The sequence below is a fragment of the Thamnophis sirtalis genome, unplaced genomic scaffold, assembly GCF_051295495.1.
Source record: "Thamnophis sirtalis isolate CommonGarterSnake01/CBP01778 unplaced genomic scaffold, rThaSir2_p1.2 scaffold_1, whole genome shotgun sequence".
NCBI classification, from domain to species: Eukaryota; Metazoa; Chordata; class Lepidosauria; order Squamata; family Natricidae; genus Thamnophis; species Thamnophis sirtalis.
In genome coordinates, this window is record NW_028261381.1 from 38029782 (window position 1) to 38054325 (window position 24544).

Genomic DNA, 24544 nt, shown 5'->3' on the forward strand with positions numbered 1-24544 from the left:
AGCCCAGCTTCGCTGATTACAAGTTTGAAAAGGCAAGGTGGCTCCACCTGCAATCAAACTACACTTGAGGAGGGAGAGCACAAGCGAGCACTGAGGATACCACAGGAGGAGGCAGGAAGCCAGGAAAAGAGCCATGCTGTATTACGCATACTTTCCCCCAGCCCCTTTCTTTTGGAAGGCTCGGATCAGCTCCCCTCTGACTTCTCTGCCTCTCCTCTCACCCCAGCCTGCCAGCAGGAGGTGAGTGGGTGGGCTTTATTGTGTTCCAGACATTTCCCACCCAGACAGCAGGCTGCATTTGCAATGGGGGAGGTGTTTGGGGAAGGCAGTGGGGGAATTGGAGGGGATGGCAGAGGAACTGTTTTCAAGCCATTGGAAAAGATATCCAATCCAACTTGTAATCAGTGAAGCTGTTTGCATGTGTGTGTGTGTCTTTGTTTGAGAGAGAATGAGTGAGTGAGAGAAAGTGGTAGGAGAGATAATCCAATCCAACTTCTGTTTGTGTGTGTGTGTGTATGTGTGTGTGTGTGTGTGTGTGTGTGTGTGTGTGTGTGTGTTTGAGAGAGGGGGGAGGGAGGGAGAGAGGGAGAAAGGAGGGGAAGGGAGAAGAAAAAGAAAGAAGGAAACTTTTTTGCAAAGGAGAAAAACTAATGCTGTCGCTTTAAATTGGAACTGAGCATGCCTGGTTGGGGAATTCTGGGAGTTGAAGTCCACAAGCCTTAATAACTTAAATTAAAAAGGTGCAGGAAAGAACAAATTAGTTATATGGTTATATATTATATTGTTTTATGTTTTTGAAGTTTTTTGGGTTTGTGCCAGGGACGTGCAGTCACTAGAGGAAGGGGAGGCGTGGCCTCACCAGTCTCCTGAGGGAAAGAAAGAATTTTAAATAATTTTTTTTAAATAATTAAAGCCAGGGTAGTTGCTACCAGATTCAAAGTCACAGTGGCTTGGTGTCTGCTCTCAGTGTTAACTATGGGAGGAGGCCAGAGAACTCGGGGCCTCTTTTGCCTAAGGAATTGTTTGCCTTTTAAAAGTTAAGGCGGAGTTAACAAGCGAACACTTTCATATGCAAAAGAGGCACTGATTCTCCCGCCTCCTGATCAGGGAACAGCGAATCATGCCTTAAGAGCTTACGTTGAGCACGCTTACGTTGGGCGGACAAGAGGAGAGTTGAGAGAGTTTCCACAGCTGGAAAAGGTGGATCAGACGGAGGAAGGGGGGGTTCAAATTTATTGTAATTTAATTTGTAATTTGTAATTTAATAAAAAAGTTAATTTTTTATTGTGAGGTTTGTGTGTATGTGTGTTTTTTTCTTTCTTCACAGCAGTGGGGTCGGAGGAGGCAGGGGGGCGAGGCGGCGGAGCATGGAAGCGGCAGGGACATTCTCGCCGCTGTGTTTCAACAGGCCAGGCATCTCGCATTTATGTCCGCCATAAACGCGAGACACCTGGCCTGTTGGACACAGTGGTGGTGGTGGGAGGAATTGGCTGGGTGGGCTGGCTGGCTGGGGAGGGGAGACCCCTTTAAAGCCCAGCACCGAGCGGGGAGGAGGAGGAGGAGGAGGAGGAGGAGGAGGAGGAGGAGGAGGAGGAGGAGAGCGGTGAGTCCAGGCTCGGTGCTGGGCTGGCTGCAGGTCGGGGCATCAGGATTGTCCGTATGAGGAGGTGGGGGGGGGGCAAGGCGGTGGAACGCAACGGTGGCGAGAAGCATCTCAGATGGAGCCAGGACACCCGGAAGGCAAGCTGGCACTTAAAGGCATGCCGGCTTGCCTTCCGGGTGTCCCAGCTCCATCTGAGATGCTTCTCGCCACCGTCGCACTCCACCGCCTTGCCCCCGCCCCCGCCTCCTCCGACAAACAATCCTGATGCCCCGGCCTGCAGCCAGCCCAGCACCGAGCAGGGACGAGGAGGAGGAGGAGAAGAAGAGCGGTGAGTCCAGGCTCGGTGCTGGGCTGGCTGCAGGCCGGGGCATCAGGATTGTTTGTCGGAGGAGGCGGGTGGGGGCAAGGCGGTGGAGCACGATGGCAGCGAGAAGCAACACCCCCGTCACTGTGTCTGACAGGCGTCTCGCGTTTATGTCCACCATAAATGCGAGACGCCTGTCGGACACAGTGCCGGGGACGTTGCTTCTCGCCGCTGCTGCGGTCTTGCCTCACCAACGGTAACCATCACCGCACATCACTGGTTTGTGCAATATGAACATTGTGTTTCTAAAAGGGTTTGGATGATTCCCTGCTTGTGAATGGAGCCAAACTTTCTCTAGGGTCATTATCTCATTATCTCTATCTGGCAGGCATGTGGAATGAGCCTCAGGCAGGTTCTTTGTTAACAGAAAGAAAGAAAAATAGCCCAGAAATTTGGGTCTGGAAGACTACTAGGAAATCATCTAGTCCAACCCCCTGCTGCAGCAGGAAACCTTACAGTGTATGGATTATTTTGGAAAGAGGAAAATTGTCAGAAAGGAGAAATAGTTTACTAGGACAAGGCTACCATGCAGAGGAAAGTAGAGATAGTCCTTGACTTATTACTATAATTGAGCTCAAAATTTTGGTTGCTAAGCAAGAACGTTGTTTCCCTCTACGCCCACCCGGTGGCCCAGCCTGTGGGATCCTTTGAGGACCGTTTCGGACTACCATTACCATCCTTCCATCAGATGGAAAATCTATAAGAGGGCACATTGGACCCTTGGACTTTGGACTTCCACTGCTACACCCCCGTATCCCACGGCTGGTACACAGCTACCTGAACTTTATTTTTAACGACTGCGTAATTTCTCTCTTTTCCTTCTTTTCTCTTTCTCCTTTTTCTTTCCTTTGTATGGGATATACATGAGATATGCGTGTGATTGAGTGAATGATCCCACTTTTACTGCCCAATATTGTTGTTTTTTTCTGTGTTTTAACCTTTACGTGGGGACTGCCTGGGAGAGTGAATGAGTATGTCTGATTCGGAGGACCTGCCGGGGAATGCGGGGGGCACTGGGGTGGTTGGAGGGACCAGAGACATGGGAGAGGGCCGGAGCATTACGGTCGTAACAGGGAGGGGCAGATATGGCGGGGACTTTAGGGCTGGCCATTACCGGGGAAGGAGGGTTCGCTACGTTACAGAGATCCCTCCTTCCGGCCCTATGAGTTCCACTCCGAGGCCAGATGGCGCGAGTAACCAGGACCCTGGTCTCAGGCTGCTGTCGCTAAATGCCAGGTCTGTGGTTCACAAGGCTCCTCTCGTCCGGGACTTAATTTTAGACGAGAGGGCAGACCTGGCATGTATTACTGAAACCTGGCTGGGCCCGGAGGGAGGAGTCCCCCTCGTAGAGATGTGCCCAGAAGGATTTCAGGTGCTGCACCAGCCGAGAGCCCAGGGAAGGGGTGGGGGTGTGGCTATCGTTATCCGGGAGTCACTAGCACCTCGTAGGATCCCTGCTCCGGAGCTTGTCGGGTGTGAGTCTCTGCTGATAAAGTTGGACCTCAAGGGTCAAGTGGGTCTGCTGTTAACGTACCTGCCTCCCAACAGCGTTGCAGCAGCCCTCCCCTCGCTCCTCGAGTCGGTAGCCGAGCTGGCAATTGAGTTCCCTAGACTTATGGTGTTGGGGGACTTCAATTTGCCTTCGCTCGGTGAACACTCTGAGGGGGCGCAGGAGTTCATGGCTTCCATGACGGCCATGGGCTTGACCCAGGTAATTCGGGGCCCAACCCACTCAGCGGGTCACATGCTCGACCTCGTATTTCTCTCGGAGCAGTGGACTTGTGATCTTGGTCTGAGGGGTAATGAGATCATACCCCTGTCGTGGTCAGACCACTGCCTACTGAGGCTCGACTTCCGGAGACCAAACCCCCACTGTAGGGAGGAGGAACCAACCAGGTGGTTCCGCCCCAGGCGACTTATGGAGCCTCTGAGGTTCCAGACGGAGCTTGGGGTTATTCCTGATACTCTCGCCCACAGTCCAGTGGAGACTCTGGTTGCTGCCTGGCACTCGGCAGCATCGGAGACCCTCCACCGGATTGCGCCACTATGGCCCCTCTGAGGCGGCAGATCCCGGAGGCCTCCTTGGTTCACCGAGGAGCTCGGGAGATGAAGCGCCGGAGGAGACGCCTAGAGCACCTATGGAGGTCCGATAAATCCGAGGCGAACCGAGCAATCCTAACAACCAGCACCAAGGAGTACATCAGGGCACTTAGGGCAGCAAAAAGATCTCACATTGCCACCTTGGTTGCGTCCGCTGAGTCCCGCCCAGCCACCCTGTTTAGGATAACCCATTCCCTCCTAAATAGGAGGGATACGGGGGAACCCTTGCAGGGTAGAGCTGAGGATTATGCCCAATTCTTAGCGGACAAAATTGCTCGGTTTCGGTCGGATTTGGACTCCATCCCTGCAGTTCCAGCCGAGGCACAAGAGGACGAATTGGTAGACCACCTCTGGGTTGAGTTTCAGGATGTTGCCCCTGGGGATGTGGACAAGGCCATGAGAGCTGTGAGTGCCTCCACCTGCGTACTGGACCCGTGTCCCTCATGGCTGGTTGCTAACAGCAGTGAGGTGACACGAGGCTGGATCCAGGCGGTTGTTACCGCCTCCCTTCGGGAGGGGCACTTCCCCACTGCACTCAAAGCGGCGGTGGTGAGACCCCTCCTGAAGAAGCCATCTTTGGATCCAGCTGTCCTTAACAACTACCGTCCAGTCTCCAACCTCCCATTTGTTGGGAAGGTTGTTGAGAAGGTGGTGGCCTTCCAGCTCCAGCAGTCCTTGGAGGAAGCAAGCTATCTCGACCCCTTCCAGTCAGGCTTCAGACCCGGTTACAGCACAGAAACCGCTTTGGTCGCATTGACCGATGATCTTTGGAGAGCCAGAGATGGAGGCCATGCCTCCATCCTGGTTCTCCTCGACCTCTCGGCGGCTTTCGATACCATCGACCATGGTATCCTTCTGCGACGACTGCGGGAGGTGGGGGTGGGAGGCACTGTGTTACGGTGGTTCTCCTCCTACCTCTCGGACAGGTCGCAGTCGGTGTTAGTGGGGGGGCAGAGATCGACCCCTATGCCCCTAACATATGGGGTGCCTCAGGGTTCGGTCTTATCCCCCCTACTATTCAACATCTACATGAAACCGCTGGGTGAGATCATTCGGAGGCACGGGATAAGATACCATCAATACGCGGACGATACTCAATTGTATCTGTCCGCCCCGTGCCAACTCAATGAAGCGGTGGACGTGATGAACCGAGGTCTTGAGGCCGTTATGGACTGGATGAGGGCTAACAAGCTTGTACTCAACCCGGAGAAGACCGAGTGGCTGTTGTGCTTTCCTCCCAATAATTCGATCGGTGTTCCATCGCTCAGGCTGGGGGGTCAAACTCTATACCCCTCAGAGAGGGTTCGCAACTTGGGAGTCCTCCTGGACCCACAGCTGACTTTTGACCATCATTTGATGGCTGTGACCAGGGGGGCATTTGCCCAGGTTCGCCTGGTGCGCCAGTTGCGACCCTACCTGAACCGGGAGGCCCTCACAACAGTCACTCAGGCCCTTGTGACCTCTAGGCTGGAATACTGCAACGTGCTCTACATGGGGCTGCCCTTGAAGAGCATCCGGCGACTCCAGCTAGTCCAGAACGCAGCCACGCAAGTGATTTTGGGTGCACCTCGGTTCACCCACATAACACCTATCCTCCGCGAGCTGCGCTGGCTACCTGTTGATCTCCGGGTGCGCTTCAAGGTGCTACTTATCACTCATAAAGCCCTTCATGGTAGTGGGTCTGCGTACTTGAGAGACCGCCTCCTGCCAATTACCTCCCTGCGACCCATAAGATCACATAGATTAGGCCTCCTCCGAGCTCCATCTGCCAGTCAATGCCGACTGGCAACTACACGGAGGAGAGCCTTTTCAGTAGTAGCTCCGACCCTTTGGAACGATCTCCCTGTGGAGATTCGTACCCTCACCACCGTCCAGACCTTCTGCACAGCCCTTAAGACCTGGCTAGCCCGTCAGGCCTGGGGACAAAGATAACTGCCCCCACCCGAATGATGAATGAATGTTGTTTACTATTTTACTTCTATGTATTGTTGTGTCTATTGTCTGTATACCCCTCCCCTTTATTTTATGTAAGCCGCCCTGAGTCCCCTCAGGGAAAAGGGCGGCCTATAAGCATCAATAAATACCAAATACCAAAGTGAGCTTCACCATATTTTACCCAATCCGTGACATCTCCTGGTGAGTGACATCAAGTTGGCCACTCCCACCCAGACACATAACTGCCAAGCCACTCCCACAAAACAGGCCACACCTGCAGAATAGGTTCTAAAAAAAATTGAAACCCACCACTGATCTGAGTGAACATTTGCAGGTGATCAGCTTTTTTCATTCTTTAACTGCCAGAAAATACTTGCAAGGGGGAATCTGATCACAGTATAATCATTTGTGAAGACCAGACAGATTCGTATATAATAATATAGTAGCATATGATTATGGGGATATTTATTATCTTTCTAGAAAAGTGTATTTGCTTATGAGATGGAGAAGAGAAAATAAGCACCCAACCAAGTTAGAGGTCTACATTTTACTTGTAGTTCTGTTGCCTCTGTTTATTAAATATAAGAGGACAAAATCTTTGTAACCTAACTAAAAGCTCCTTCATTCCTTCCCACCCTCCCTTCTTTCCTTTCTTTTTCCTTTCCTTCTTCCTTCCTTCTTTCTCTTTTCTGGTGTACCATACCCTAACTTTGGAGTTTACTCACCCAGCATTATTTGTTTAATAGAAATATTTTCTAAACCACCTGGTTCTGGCATAAAGTCAAAAATTTGCATTTATATGAGCTAGTTTATCAAATATAACATACACAAGTCTGTTAAATACACATTGCATTTTGTTTGTGAGAAAATCTGTTCATATTTAATATAGCTTTTTTTTCATAAAAAAATTAACCTTAATGAAAGCTTCTTAAAATTGTTGTTCTAAGCATTTGAAATATGCCATAAGAACTGGTGCAAGACATAAACATGTTTCCCATTATATGTTATCAGATAGCCCAAAATTACTTCAAAGAAGAAATGTGGGACTATGTTAAATGAGAAAGATAAGAAAGCATTTAGCTAAAAAGCAAAGGTTTTTTAGAAGAGTAAAACATCTCACAGTGAACCCCAGCGTTTTGTAATCTCCTACTGGGTGGGACAGAAATGGGATTGGGGGGTGAGGGGGGGGATAAGAAAAGAATTGAGTTTTCTATGTGTAGATTCATGCATTTTAAATGGACAAAATACTCCCAAATGCAGCTAATCAGATATACCCAGAAAACAGATATTCTTTGCTCATATCCAGCAGATTCCAAATTTAATGATTTGCATATGTATAATGCAGTAACATTTGAGCTGCCAGGCCTCTGGCTGAACATCAAAGTGCCTGCTTATACATAGGCAAGCGAGAACATAGAGAAATAGGCCCATCAATGAAGGCTGGTGTCAGTGTTCCGAGTAACACACCCATTGCAAGCAGAACTCTGAGGCAGGTAGATTCCTCAAAGAACATGTTCATTGAATACATCATATCGGCACCGTCGTTGAAAACCAACTCTAAAGGTTTAATTAGTTTTCACCTAATTAAAAGAGTAAAACTTCCCCCCTCCAAGGTGTCATCAGTCACATTGTCCAATGAATATAGTTGGCTGGCTCTTCTCCTCCTTCAGAAGCCACGCATTACAATAACCTTGGTTCCCACAGGAAAACTTTTTATTTTGACTGCTAGCTGGGCTATTTCCTTCCCTCTTCCCTCTCTCAGGCTTCGTGGTAACTATAAGGCAACACAAGATGGCTTCAGCCAGGTTCGCTTCAGAGTTGACACCTGGTGTTTCCATACCTATCCATATTTCATTATTTCCTTTTAGAAAGATCCCTAATACAGGTAGTGCTCAACTTACAGTCATTCATTTAGTGAGCATTTCGAAGTTACAACAACCCTGGAAAAAAGTGACTTACAACCGTTTTTCTTATTTGTGACCATTGCGGCATCCCCATGGTCATATGATCAAAATTTGGATGCTTGGCATCTGACTTGTATTTATGATGGTTACAATGCCCCGGGGTCATGTGATCAACTTTTGCAGCCCTTTGACAAGCAAAGTCAATGGGAAATCCAGATTCACTTAACAACTATTGTTGAGGATTAATAAAATCCTCCACTTACGACCAGGAGGCCAGCAACAGTCTAGGCTGAGCCCTGATTGGCTGAGGCGCGGCATAGACTGTTGCTAGCCAGCCGAGCCAATCTGATTGGCCAGGGTACTGCGTCAGCAGTTGCTGGACGCTACCCGGCCTCCCATTGGTTCCCCATTTAACAAAGCTTGTATAAATACCTTGGCGCGGAATTGATACTTTCGAATCGCTGTCAGCTCCTGTTCTTCAATAAATCTGTTCTTGTGTTTGAAGTCCTGGCTCTCGCGTCATTCCTGCCTCGATCTTTTAAACTGGCGACGAGGATGGGATTCAGCTATTCCCGAAGCAGAGCCTAGGACAGAGCGGGAAGGGATTCAGCCAGCCGCTCAAGCCGCGTCAAACCGCCGGTGCGCCGAACGCTGAATTTTTTTTCTCTACGCTCTCCATCTACTTCCACTTGAACTGTCACTTCTACCGGCGAACATGGCATCCGCCCTACTGCCCTTCGCACCTTTCGGATCTGCTGGTGAAACCTGGGAGGGTTTCATGGAGCGATTCGAATGCTATTTAATAGCATCTAAGAACCACAACCAACCAGAAGAGGAAAAATGCAGCTTCTTTCTGAGTTGCTGCGGCCCCGCGATGTTCGCGTCTGCCAGGGCTTTAGCCGCCCCGCGGCCAGTATACCAGCTCAGCTGGGACACACTAATGTCCCGGCTGAAGAACCACTACGCCCCTGCGCCTTCCCGCATCACTCGCCGCTTCATGTTCCGCCAGCGCGTCCAGAAGCCAACAGAGAGCATCAGCCAATTTCTGGAGTCGCTCCGCGTAACAGCGGCCCAGTGTGACTTCCAGAATTTGGACGAGAACCTGGTCGAGCAATTTGTGTGTGGGGTAAAGGACATTAATTTGGGAATCCGCCTCTTGCGACACCCCAACATCACGATGGAAGCTGCCAGAGCAGCGGAACTCTCTGAGCAGTCCACGGCCGATATGCAACGCCTGCAGCTGGCCGTGTCACCTCCTCATCCGATGCCGGGGTGCCCGCCTCCTGCCGCTCAAGCCTGCCTAGTGGATGACCTGGTAGCACCCGAAGACCCCTGCAATGAAGTTGTTGGCCAGCTCCGGGCGCAACCTAGGCACCCGCCTCCGCCTCCTCCAGCTGCCCCTGCCACGACCGGGTGTGTGGGTTGTAGTGGTTGCCATGCCCGCACGGCTTGCCCCTTCAAAGGCACAGTCTATCGCCGCTGCAACAAGAAGGGCCATATTGCTCAGGTCTGCAGTGCCTCTCTGCCCGCACCATCTTTCCTGCAACAGCCGGCCACTTCCCAACCACAGCCGCGCCACCAGCTGCCATGGCCCGCTAGGCGGGCTGAAGATTGCCACACCGTCTACCAGCCGGAGATCGCCAGTGAAATGGTCAGCCAGGTGTCCGCCGGAGCCAGGAAGGTTTCTGCCTCACTCCAGCTGGAAGGGTCGGACTGGCCGATGGATCCGAGTGGAGGCGCCACATGGATCAACTAAGGATTCAGGCCCTGGATCCTTCGGGCCGCAGAGACCGGCGGCCCGAAGGATCCAGGGCCCGACTACACAGCTGTCTGCCAGCCAGTCCCAACGTTACAGGCCTTTCCCCAGACAGGCCTATCCTTCCCTCTGTTTCCAGAGTTACATGCTCCAGTTGAGCCTCCTCAAACCGACCAGGCGCAGTTCGAAAGGGCCTTCCCCAGTCAGGCCCTACCTACCCGGGCGCCCCCTTCTGGCAAGTGCCTCTGCACCCTCAAACCGAAACGGTGTTCCCACCAAGCTACACCCCTTCGCCAGTCGCCGCCTACCGGCAACCTGAAAATTCCCTAGCTGCTGCGCCCCCTCGGCCCAGCCTACCTGGTTCGTTGAGCCCGCCTTCTGGGCTGTCCAAAGATGGCGTCGCTCGGAGCTCCACTCCCTTTGGGGAGGAGCTACCATGAGCAGGTCCTACCCCTCCAACGACTGCAGGCAAACTGCGAAGATCTGGGCGGGTCCGGCGCCGCCCCGCCTACCTAGAGGACTATGCATGCTCCAACCAGGGGCATGTGCTCTAAGCCAGGGGGAAGGGGTGTTGAGGATTAATAAAATCCTCCACTTACGACCGGGAGGCCAGCAACAGTCTAGGCTGAGCCCTGATTGGCTGAGGCGCAGCATAGACTGTTGCTAGCCAGCCGAGCCAACCTGATTGGCCAGGGTACTGCGTCAGCAGTTGCTGGACGCTACCCGGCCTCCCATTGGTTCCCCATTTAACAAAGCTTGTATAAATACCTTGGCGCGGAATTGATACTTTCGAATCGCTGTCAGCTCCTGTTCTTCAATAAATCTGTTCTTGTGTTTGAAGTCCTGGCTCTCGCGTCGTTCCTGCCTCGATCTTTTAAATCCCCATGGTCATATGATCAAAATTTGGATGCTTGGCATCTGACTTGTATTTATGATGGTTACAGTGTCCCGGGGTCATGTGATCAACTTTTGCAACCCTTTGACAAGCAAAGTCAATGGGAAATCCAGATTCACTTAACAACTATCTTACTAACAACTGCAGCAATACACTTAACAACTGCGGTGTGAACTCTGAATTGAACCTGGCTGAAGCCTTCTTGTGCTGCTTCACAGTTGCCACCAGGGGTGGTATTCAGCAGGTTCTGACCATTTCTGGAGAACCAGGTAGCAGAAATTTTGAGTAGTTCTGAGAAACAGTAAATACCACCTCTGACTGGTCCCACCCCTATCTATTCTCTGCCTCCCGAGTCCCAACTGATCAGGAGGGAATGGAGATTTTACAGTATCCTTCCCCTGGAGTGGGAGGGAATGGAGATTTTATAGTATCCTTCTCCTGCCATACCCACCAAATCACACCCAACAAACCACACCCACAGAACCGGTAGTAAAAAAAATTGAATCCCACCACTGGTTGCCACCCATTATGGGAGGAGGATGAGCGGGAAATGGTTAAATTGTCTCATAGACAAAATAAAGAGCTCTCCTGTGGAAGCCAAGGTCATCCCAAAAAGTGGCCGTAAGAGGAGGCTGAATTGGTTGAGGGAGCCTGCCAACTGCTTTCATTGGACAATGTGACCTGTGATACCTGTTCTTTTAATTACATGGGAACTGGGATAACTTTTAGAGTTGGTGGTCATTGGCTGTGCCAATGTGATGTGTACAATAAACATGTTATGTGAGGAACATTCCCGTCTTGAGGTTCTGATTTCTTAGAATGTGTTCCTCGGAACGCTGATGCGTGGCAAGAAAAGTAATAAAATAGGGCAAACTCACTTAACAACTATCTTGCTTAGCTACATATTTTTTTGGCTCAATTGTAGTCTTAAATTGAGGGCTACCTATATATGCTTACTTTTATGTTTTATGATTTTAGAACAGCAGTGGGAACAAAGATCCATATTCTGTATGTATACAGTATGTGGGGTTTAGTAGCCCTTCCAGTGTCTAAGATTACTGTATTATTAGATGCCTAAAGTTTGAATTTACTACATACATGTTTTGATAAGTGTATATAACACTTAATCTTAGGCCATCAATATATTTAACCTTGTGCAGTCTGTAATCTTTAAAAATGTTATGTTTGAAGGTCAACTTCTTTGTCTTTCTGTAAAGAGAAACCAAAGAAAAGATAAAATTAAAAAGAATTAATTCTTCAAAAAGTTTATACAAATCAAAACCCTGCTGTTTCACACTGAGAACAAAAGGAGCATATTAAGCACCAAAGTTTATCAAGACAAATTAGGTCCCAGTTTCAAATTTTCTTTAATCTTTTGCATCTGAACCTTTTTTTTTGCCTCATACTGTTTTCACTAGTTAAATGTTAAAATGAATTCTAGCCAATACCATTGACTCCCTCCTTTAAAAAATATTGAGACACATAATAAAAAATTAATTACTTCCCCTAATTTCCGTGTGATTCTTTAAAAAGATGTAAAATTCATTTAAAGTAAGTAGTGACTTTGTCTTTGAAGATCACGACAATTAACATGGATCAAAGCGTGAGTTCTGTAACGATGATAGCTTATTAGCATAATGAAATTAACTTAGAGACAAGAATCTTTAATAGGTACAACAAAAACGCTTTAAATACTTGAAGAAAATTATGTATTTTCTAGAAGTACAATTTCAGACTTTCGATCCAATTAATAAGTTGTTAATTAGCTTTTTTTTTTTTCAAACAATGTGCACTTTAAGTTAATCTGGCCATTGGATAATGCTCTTTAATGGTACATGTTTTGGAAGAGTCCATAGAATTTTAAATCTATTTTATGGGAAATGCATGTTGGTATTTTACATGAAGAAACAGATCTCATATTCTTAGTTCATTTCTTTCATCCTAGCCAATTAAAGAGGCAGACTAACTCAGTGATCTAGTAAGAACAATGAGAAATGTCCTTAAACTGTCACTATATTCAGCAATTCATAGGTTATTATATGTGACTTCATACTAATAGTGATAAAATATAAAATAAATTTGGAAATACAAATTTAGCCAGTTTCAAATATTCAGATTTTTGAAAATGATTTTTTTAATGTCAATTATGTTCATCATTGTTATCAAGATTATTATTTTTTTGTCCTAAATCACAATCCACTCCATTAAGTGGATCCAAAATATTTTGGATTAAATACATTCCTTAAAGGACACCATAATGTAGCTTCTGTCTTGGGTACATTGTTGCATGGACTCAATAGGTCCATCATATTCCTATCCAAATATATATAAAAAATACTGCCCTAGCCTATGCAATCTAAGGATACATCTTTTTTTCTATCTATTTTTTTACATGCTGTTAGTGATAATGTCTCCAAATAGGATCCCATACCAGGGGTGGGTTCTGGCTTCTGCTACTGTATGTTGTATGTTTGTATGTTTATTACACTTGTATGCAGCCCTATTCCGCGAGGGACTCAGGGCGGCTAACAAACAAGGTGTTTGTAGGGGGAGAATACAAACCACAAACAAAGACACAAAACAAATACAAAGAAAAATTAAAAACAACGCAACAGTTGCAACAATTCGAGTGGGGCTGGGAACTCATCAGCCCCAGGCCTGCCGGAACAGCCAGGTCTTGATAGCTTTGCGGAAAGCCTGAAGGGAGGTGAGGGTCCAGATCTCCACGGGGAGATCATTCCAGAGGGCCGGAGCTGCCACAGAGAAGGCCCTCCCCCGAGTGGTCGACAGTCAACATTGGCTAGCTGATGGTATTCAGAGGAGGCCTAATCTGTGAGATCTAATTGGTCATAGGGAGGTAATTGGCAGGAGGCGGTATCTCAAGTACCCAGGTCCGATACCATGTAGGGCTTTAAAAGTAACGACTAGCACCTTGAAGCGCATCCAGAGCCCAACAGGCAGCCAGTGCAGCTCGCGGAGGATAGGTGTAACGTGGGTGTACCAAGGTGCACCCACAATCGCTCGCGCGGCTGCATTCTGGATAAGCTGAAGTCTCTGAATGTTCTTCAAGGGCTGCCCCATGTAGAGCGCATTACAGTAGTCCAGTCTTGAGGTCACAAGGGCGTGAGTGACTGTTCCGAGGGCCTCCCGGTTCAGGTAGGGATGCAATTGGTGCACCAGGCGAATCTGGGCAAATGTCCCCCTGGTCACAGCCGACAAATGATGTTCTAAAGTCAGCTGTGGGTCCAGGAGGACTTCCAAATTGTGAACCCTGTCTGAGGGGCGTATAATTTCACCCCCCAGCCTGAGAGATGGAATACAAGGCCAATCTTTGGGAGGGAAAAACACAACAGCCACTCGGTCTTGTCGGGATTGAGTGCAAGCTTGTTCACACCCATCCAGACCCTGACAGCCTCCAGGCACTGACACATCACTTCAACCACTTCACTGAGTTGGCACGGGGCAGACAGATACAACTGTGTATCGTCCGCGTATTGGTGGTATTTTATCCCATGCCGACGAATGATCTCACCCAGTGGCTTCATGTAGATGTTAAACAGGAGGAGGGACAGGACCGAACCCTGCGGCACCCAATACTTAAGGGGCCTAGGGGTTGACCTCTGCCCTCCAACCAACACCGACTGCGACCTGTCAGAGAGGTAGGAGGAGAACCACCGAAGAACGGTGCCTCCCACTCCCACCTCACGCAACCACTGCAGAAGGATTCTATGGTTGATGGTATTGAAGGCCACTGAGAGGTCAAGGAGCACTAGGATGGAGGCATAGCCCCCATCCCTGGCTCTCCAGAGATCATCGATCAGTGCGACCAAAGCAATTTCCGTGCTGTAGCCAGGCCTGAATCCAGACAGAAAGGAATCCAGATAATACTGCCAGTTCGCTCAGGGACACACTTGTGGAACGCATATGCTTCACGTGTGTGCATGCTTGATGAGTGCTATGTGCTCATGCACAGTAGTAAAAAATGCTTCTGAGCATGCGCAGAAGAAGAAAAAATAAGATAGGACTAGTTCAGGGGCATGGCAGGCTGAGTTACTACCTACTCGGCTGAACCAGTCCAAATTGGTAGGAACCCACCTCTGCCCCATAAACACAAATATATATGTGATAAGGGCTTTTGAACAGCTACATTGATTTATCCCCTCCCTAATACCACCACCAAGAACAAGGTGGCTGGACACTATCAAAGCTGACACCAGCAGAATTTTATCTACTAAATACATAAGATTATCTGGAACGCTGACACAGAGCATAGAACGACTCAAAAAATACTGCAAGATTGGAAGATGTGAAAAGATTTGGTCTATAGAATTGCCAAAAGTTTGCCATGACTGAATGGATACTTCATCATCATCACCCCCTCAAATGGGAACAAAATGTGTTTTTTCCTATTTGAATAAATGAGTGAACTAATCTAGATTTAGGATCTCTTGTGTCCTGTATCAGATTCACTTCACAGGACGCAATATGGTGAAATTCCATCTGGTCATTACATGTCAAGAATCGGTACCCAAATCATATTCCTTTTCCCACCCTTATCCTTGTTTTCTTTCTTTTGTTGTCTCTTTCGAGCTTGTCAGCCTAAGGCTGGAGACTGTCTCTATTGATCGGTCAGCTACTTTAAACCCACAAACTAACTCAGCTAACGCTCCGAAAAATAAAATAAAAAACATGTCACACAATTTTAAAAGAATTAAATGCATCATCTTTGGCATTACTTTATTATGATTACTTCTGAACCTACCCACACAACCATGGGAAGTTTCTCCTATCAGCTTAGAAAGAGATTTATGCAAATTATTTTACCTTCATTTCATACCAACTGAATTCATCTGAATTCTCATTGATATTAATAAATTGTTGTTATATTGATAACTATATGAATATAATTAATAAATGATATTATTTATATTGATAAATAAATTTATATGAATTAGTGAATAGATGCTCTCTTGAACATCACTGGGCTGTTAAGTTGAGGGTTACTTTTAAATAGTGAAAAAAGCAAAAACAGTGTGGTTTATGTGTCTTTCTTTCAGAGATATATGTTTATAATTAATGAGTTCTTATTTTTCTGCCGAAAGGTGATTTTCTTGACTGTAACTTTACAGTAGAATAAAGTTCTGTTTACTCTAAATACAAGGGACTATGGCCCTGTGTCTGTACATTTATGCTTTTGTGTAGCCAGTGGTGAAATTCATTTTTTTCCCTACTGGTTCTGTGGGCGTGGCTTGGTGGGTGTGGTTTGGAGGTGGGGGTCATATGACTGAGTGGGTGTGACCAACTTTACATCACTAAATGACAACCCACAAACCACCCTCACCAAGCCACACCCACAGAACTGACAGAAAAGTTCAGCCAGCAGTCTTCTAGTATTCAACCTGGCTGCTTCTCGCCTCCTTCTCATGTTTGCTCTTTGTGTATGGACCTGAGAAGGAGGAGAAAAGTAGCCTCGTTGAATGCTGTAGCAGAGAGAAGCTGAACCTTTCTCCCTCCCTTCACAACGGAGCTACTCAGAAGGCAGCCGCTGGCCACAGTCTGTCCCTTTATGGTCCCCCGCTCCCTCCTGGGATTGTCCCTTAAAGACTGCGGCCAGTGGCTGCCTTCTGAGCAGCTCCACTGTGACACCATCCCTCTGGCTGCTGCCATTCTCCTGCCTGGGTCCGGCCGTGAGTGGCACCAGCAGGCAATGGGGTGCGCGTGTGCAGCTGCTGCCCTGTTCCAATTCAAATTGTCCCTACCAGTTCGCCCAAACCAGTCTGAACCGGTCGAATTTCACCCTGGTGCAAGTGTGCATGTTTATGTGTACACCTGCACACACACAGACAGAAATATACACACAATACTTTTCTAGGATGGCTTCTTTCTTGGTAAAGGGAGATGGATAAACTCAAAAAAATGCAAGACTTATGAAGTTCACCTTCTTCTATGGAGTAATGAATATGCTTTAGAATATGGTGAATATCTGGATAGAATTGTCAGATTTATTTTATCATTGTTTTGCATTTAAGTACAAACCAGCCCTCAGATACATCTAAACCCAATAAAGAGTGAACAAATGCTGTCATCTACTGTGACTTTATATCCATATTGTCACTGTTTGACAATAATATGGAGTTGGCAGCACAACATAAGTCAAAGATGATAGCATATACCCTAAAGCCAGCATTACACTACTTCAAGTCTTTCTAGACTGTGTTAGAGGAATTTAATCTACTTGGGAAACACTACTGTCTTTCAGAACAAATCAAATCATTGTTATGACCATAGCACCAGCAGTGAGATGCAGGTAAAAAACATTTTTTTAAAAAAAATATGAAGCTAAAAGGAAAGAAATTAATGCAATATTGCAGTTGAAAATAGAGACGGATGATGAACATAGAGGCATAAAATTGGACAGGAAATTTGTTCACGATAGGATGGATGAAAATAAAAAAAAATTATCTCGGGATTCCCTATAGAGAGCATTAAAAAGAGCCTATAGTTAATGAACACTACTAACCATCATCACAAGAACATACAGGTAGTCCTCAACTTATGTCCAAAATTGAGCCCAAAATATCTGTTCCTAATCAAGACAGTTGTTAAGGGAGTTTTGACCCATTTTATGACTTTCCTAGCCATAATTATTAAGTCAATCACGGCAGTTGTTAACTTAGTTACATGGTTGTTAAGTGAATCTGGCTTCCCCTCTGATTTTGCTTGACAGAAGATCACACCAAGATATTGCAACTTCATAAATACATGCCAGTTGTCAGTGTTCAAATTTTGACTATATGGCTTCTGCAATGGTCTTAAGTGTGAAAAATGGTCGTGAATCACATTTTCAATGATGTTGTAACTTGGAACGGTCACTAAATGAATGGCTGTAACTGAAGATTACCTGTATACACTGGTGCAGGGGACTTTTTTTGTAATGTTCCCTCACAAAAACAGAAGGCAATGCATCTAGTTCAGCCAGGCCGAAGGCCTTGCAAAATTTCCAGATATAATAATGGAGACTAGGAGTCTGGAACAGTCCTTTCTGAAAGAACCCTACATGTTGTGAGACTAGGAACCCAGACTTTGATTGGAAGATGAATTCCCAATTACGCACTGCATAGGGATATTTCTGATGTCTTCAAAAGCATAATGGGCAAACTATTTTCAACTCAGTTGCTTACAGTTCTCTCAAAGAACCAGTGGGTTCAGAGCCACTGGGAGAAAAAGTTTAAAAAATTAGCACCAAACTCTAGCATCCATGGAGTACAAAACTATCTTTAAACGCAGAACATCATTCTTAGTACACTTTGAGATTACAAGGAAACTATAATAAATATAGACTGAATGGTTTCAAGGAGACCCAACTAAAAGTTTAGATAGTGTATATTGTAAATAAGTTAGGAACATACTGTATCTGGAGAACTAAGTTGGAAAATATTTCCTCAAGCAGAGCCCTTTTTTGCTTTGATATAATGTCAAATGTCAGATCTGGATCTGATGACTATGCTCATTCAATTATTAGTTTTTCATGAACTTCTGAAGAAATTGGGCAATTACATAGGAGTCAAAAGCCATCCCTTTGGACTTTCTGAAGAATGAAAGCTTTTTCCTCTGTGCTTCTTGGATGAGCTTCCCACAAGTCAAAAAGCACTCAAAGTAATTGTATTCTTTTTTTTTGGGGGGGGGGGGTTGGCAAGTAGGCTGAAGCTTCCCACCATTTCATTCCCACATGACACATGCATGATGACATCCTAATGTGAATGATTCAAATTGCGTGCTTGCCACCAATCCCAAGACTCAAAATAATATAAATAGGCAATGATATGGTGACAATGACACATGATGCATGCAACATTAAGTACAACACTGTGATTTGTACATTACATCTTAATTTCAGGACTAATAGAACCCATCTGATTTTGTTTGATGTGATTGACTTTATCACAACACAAAGAGAAAAAGCTGGCAGTGAACTTTTTGTGAAGGCTATTGCTATTGTTTACCATATTTCTGAAGTTAATTATTATCCAAATGTTGATTCTCCTCTCACCTTGGGTTCTCATTTTCCAAAGAGAATAGCAGAAGATTGAATGACCAAGTTTTTATTTTAATATTGATAAGTTAACATTCAGGAGAAAAGGAGGTCCAAGCGGATTATGTTCCTATGGTTGTCAGTGGATAATCTTGTCAAGGCATATGCTCAATTGTACGATGTAAATGAGTATTTAATCTACAGTATGTATATGCATGTGTAGCAACAATTATTTTTTATAACCCTACACAATGTCATTTGGTGATAACATCAGCCAGAATGAAGAGTTGGGACCTTGGGGGGTCTTCTAGTCCAACCTCCCTGCTCAGGCAAGAAATCCTATCATATTTCAGATAAATGGTTGTTCAACCTCTTCTTAAACACCTCCAGTGATGGAGCAACCACAACTTCTGAAGGCAAATTGTTCCACTGATTAATTGTCCTCACTGTTAGGAAGTGTCTCCTTAATACCAGTTTGCTTTTCTCCTTGATTGGTTTCTATCCAGTGGTTCCTCTCTTGCCTTCAGGTGCTTTGGAGAATAGGTTGACCTCCTCTTCTTTGTGGCAGCCAGGAGTTATCAGACAGATGTTATATTACATTTACAGACAAAGTCACTGGAATACTTCTAGGAAGAGTGATGGATAGATAGGCAAGGGTTCCACAGCCTAATGTTGATATATCGTAGCACTCTTAAAAGTTTTAAGGCAATTATTGGACCAAGGAGGGCATCAACTATATTTGCTAAAACTTTGCTATCACAGTTTTTACTGTAGTCCCTGGGGATTCATTCCTGCTTCACCCAAATCTTTCTAGTAATAAGGCAGTAGAAAAAATTCCTCTATGTGCCTTTCAGAATAGAATAGAATAGAATAGAATAGAATAGAACAGAATAGAATTCTTTATTAGCCAAGTGTGATTGGACACACTTGACCAATAAAGAAATTTGTCCTTGGTGCATATGCTCTCAGTGTACATAAAAAGACACAACATACAAACAGTCTTTATATTAAGAACTTAAAACCAGTTGTCCACAATTATCCATCCCATCTGTTAATATTGATAGTCTTTAATTTACAACAGTTTGTTTAGTGACAGTTCAAAGTTACAATGGCACTGAAAGTGACTTATGTCCATTTTTCAGACTTACAACCATTGCAGAATATCCATAGTCACATGATCAAAATTCAGATGCTTGGCAACTGACTTATACATACCTATGATGGTTGCAGTGTTCAGGGGTCATATGATCACTTTTTGTGAACTTCTGATAAACAAGCCCAATAGGGAAACCAGATTCACTTAACCAATGTGTTACTATCTTAACAACTGCACTGATTTACTTAACAACAGTGGCAAGAAATCTCTATGTACTTTACAGAGTCACCTTATTGCCCACAACAATCTGGATCCTTAATTTACTGACCGCGGAAGGATGGAAGGCTGAGTCAACCTTGAGCCAGTAAGAATTGAACTGATGGAATTGAACAGTCTGCAGAATTACCCTACAATATTGCATTCTAACCACTGTGCCACAATGGGTTATATAAAGGTCATAACATAGGGCAAAATTCACTTAATAACTCTCAATTAACAAGTGAAATTTTGGGTTCAGTTATGATCATAAGTTGAGAATTACTTATAGGTTTATTTTCTTGAAATTTTGTATAACTTGACATCTTCTCTGTTCAAAAACAAGTGCCCTCAAATGTAAGTAAGCAAAATCAGAATAGAGCTGGAAGGGACCTTGGAGGTCTTTTAGTCCAGCCCCTTGCTCAATCAGGAGATCCTATTTCATCTCAGACAGTCTCTTCTCAAAAAGCAGCGTTTCTCTACCTTGGCAACTTTAAGATGAGTGGACTTCAACTCCCAAAATTCTCTTGCCAACAAAGCTGGCTGGAGAATTCTGGGAAATGAAGTCCACCCATCTTAATGTAGATAAGGTTGAGAAACACTGGTAGCAAGTCTGATTTTTGGTCTTTGGCAAAAGAGTGAGGGACCAAACTTCAAAATCATTGTCAATTTATTATCCAAAATGATGGCATAGAGGTGTCTATATCATCACAGGGGTGATATGAAGTAAAATCAAGCAAACTTGCTTTTTTTTTTCTTTTGGAGGCACTACAGGCCCAGAAGAGCATTGTTTTCTTTTTTTATTCACTTATCAATATAAAGTAAATATATTTTTACCACATTTATTATGTTCTTTTTCTTTGAGGTGAGAACTGCACACGTTAAAGCCAGCATATCATGACCTGGACCACAGAGAGGGCCATAAACAGCCTTTGAATACATTGCCAGAAGATGTATTTTTTTTTTAAAGGGAAAGAGACAAAAACTTCTTATTAAAACTGAATCATAAAATCAAAGTTTCTAAAAGACTTCTAAAAGTTGCCAAATAATTGTAATCACCAGGGGCTCTACAAATATCCTACTTCTAGCTTGAGGAGAAAGATATCTCCTAAGACTTATTTTTCTTCCCAGGCTAGAGGTAGAGTATTTGTAGAGCCACGGGTGATTTCCTTCTTGAATATTATTTATGTACAGGTAGTCCCTGATTTACGACACAGTTGACCCCCAAATTTCTGTTGCTAATTAAGACATTTCTTAAGTGAATTTTGCCTCATTTTACTACCTTTCTTGCCACAGTTGTTAAGTGAAACAATGAAGTTCTTCAGTTGATAACACGGTCGTTCAGTGAATCGGGATTCCCTGTTGAATTTGCTATTCAAAAAATTGCAAAAGGTAACCACATGACCCCCAGGATAATGCAACCATCCTGTGTCAGTTGCCAAGCCTCTGAATTTTGATCATGTGAATAGGGGGATGCCACAATGGTCGTAAGTATGAAAAATGGTCATAAGTTACTTTTTCCAGTGCTATTGTAACTACGTATGAATGGTCACTAAATGAACTGCCGTTAGTCAAGGACTACCTGCACTTTTGTCTGAGCAATCATGTTCCTTTATACATATGAATATATATATATATATATATATATATATATATATATATATATATATATATATATATATATATATATATATATATATACTTAAAGTATAGATATATACTTATCTATCAGCACAAATAAAAACACACATATATATATATATATATATATATATATATATATATATATATATATATATATATATATATATATATATATATATATATATATATATATATATATTCTTAAACTTACACGGGAAAAGACCCAAATACAACAAGAGCAGCATACCTATACCCGTGAAAATCTACAAAAACAGGCAGAAAGCCATTTTTATGTTTCCTTTGTTATACAAATGTATATAGACACATGCATGCATGCATGCATGCATGCATACATACATACATACATACATACATACATACATACATACACACACACACACATACATACATACATACATACAATATATATCAGAGGTGGTATGCTGCTGGTTTGCATCGGTTGTGGCGAACCGGTAGTGGTGGTGGCGCAAGGCTTTGCCCACCCCCCAGACGTCATCAAGGACACACACACGGACACACACATACACACACGGACACACACACATTCTTTAAAGTATTGTGAGCCATCCAGTGTGTTTTTTTGGAGTTGGGCAGTCTTGAAATCTAATGAATAAACAAAATAGCCCCAGAAAACGTGTCTAATGTTGCTTAACAACCATCTCAGCTTTGTATGCAGGTGGGTGAACTTTTCTTTGCTCTCCCTTCAGTCAAAGGAGAGCATTAAGCAACCCTGAAGCTGCTCATCTCTCTCTCTCTCTCTCTCTCTCTCTCTCTCTCTCTCTCTCCTCCCTCCCTCCCTCTCTCTCTCTCTCTCTCTCTCTCTCTCTCAAAATATGTTTCAGTTAAATGTTATAACTTCAGTCTTCCCTTGAGAGTGCTGGAAGGCCAATCAATGCTCTGCAGAAGCTTTTGTATTTAGAGACAGTGTTTGCAAGTGAAAGAAAGAAATAAAAGACAGAAAATCCAACAGTCATCTAGATGAAAAATGTACATGCATGCAAGGGAAAGAAGATGCCATTTGAAAAACAAGCTACTCTGTTAAACTTGGCTGGATTCTTGGCTTTTCTATCAGAGGTTTTGGTGTAATATTTAAAGCTTTGTTTCAATGAAACAAGCATGTGTGGAGTATATACATATATTTATAGTGTGCCAATCCACTTAAAGCATCATTCAAAATTATACCTCAGTGACTGCAAGAATTACAAAATAGGATTGTACCATTAACTGAGTTGAGCCTAGATGAAAACCTATATACTCATGCTGAAATTATTTTAGATCTAGGCTAACTCTAGTCTAGATCTGGTCTATTCCTGGCAAATAAATGGGGAAGAAATGGAGGTAGTGACAGATTTTACTTTCCTGAGCTCCAAGATAACCACAGATGGGGACTGCAGTCAAGAAGTTAAAAGACGCTTGCTCCTGGGGAGGAAAGCTATGGCAAATCTAGACAGCATACTAAAAAGCAGAGACATCACCTGCCAACAAAAGTGCATATAGTCAAGGCTATGGTTTTCCCAGTTGCAATGTATGGCTGTGAAAGTTGGACCATAAAAAATGCTGAGCGTCAAAGAATTGAAGCCTTTGAACTATGGTGCTGGAGAAGACTCCTGCGAGTCCCTTGCACTGGAAGACGATCAAACCAGTGAGTCCTAGAGGAGATCAACCCTGACTGCTCATTAGAAGGCCAGATCCTGAAGATGAAACTCAAATACTTTGGCCAACTAATGAGAAGGAAGGACTCACTGAAGAAGAGCCTAATGCTGGGAAAGATTGAGAGCAAAAGAAGAAAGGGATGATAAAGAATGAAGTGGCTGGATGAATCACTGAAGTATTGGATATGAGCTTAAATGGACTCTGTAGGATGATAGAGGACAGGAAGGCCTGGAGGAACATTGTCCATGGGGTCACAATGGGTCGGACACGACTTTGTAACTAACAAGAACAAAGGCTAACTCCAATCTTAAAATGATATGCAGGTTCTATAAAAATATCTTGCAATAGCAAAAGAGGAGGAAACCTGTGTGAAATTCTTCTGAAAGCAAGCATGGGAACTTGCAACAAACCAAATGGTTCAACTTTAAAAGAACATAACAATCAAGGGACAAAGAGCAGTTGCAAAAATTTGGATCGAACCCCTTCAATAGCATGTTGATCGAGAAATAAGTGTATTTAAAAGGAAATAAGAAAGAAAATTGACCCATTTCTTAATTGAGAGCTATTGTTTTCCAAATTGAATTATTCTCGAAATAATCAAGATTTTAAACAAAAGGATCTCTTCCCCTTTCATAACCAACCTGCCAGAGTGACTCTGAATGTCCTTTATGAAAACATTTATAATATTAATTCATTCTTAGAACTATTGTAGCATTTTGTAAGAGTCTTCTGAAGGTTCTTTTGCTGTGTGAATGGCTTGACTTCTATATGTTTCCTTAATTTTTGATACATAGTAACAGTAATTACTATGTTGTTGTTGTTAAATGAATCTGGCTTCCCTGTTGACTTTGTTTGTCAGAAGGTCGCACCAGGTGATCGCATGACTCACAACACCACAATTGTCATAAATATGAGTCAGTTGCCAAGCATCTGAATTTTGATCATGTGACCATGGGGATACTGTAATAGTTGTAAGTGTAAGTTGTAATGTTGAATGGTCACTAAATGAACTATTGTAAGTCGAGGACTATTTCTAGTCATTTTATTTTTACCAGCCTGTTCACCCAAAAACGAAAGAAACTTTTATGGTTTTTGTATAACACTCTTATTTCATTACCTAAGGACTAATCTTATTCATCACAAGCAACTGTTCAAGTAACCAATAATTATCTTCGCTTTAGAGTTTCAGGTTTTTAAAAATATAATATACTCAGTCACTTACAACCAATTAATGAATTATTAAAAAAACTTTAGGTTCTGTGATGTTTTCAAATCACCTTTGTGTC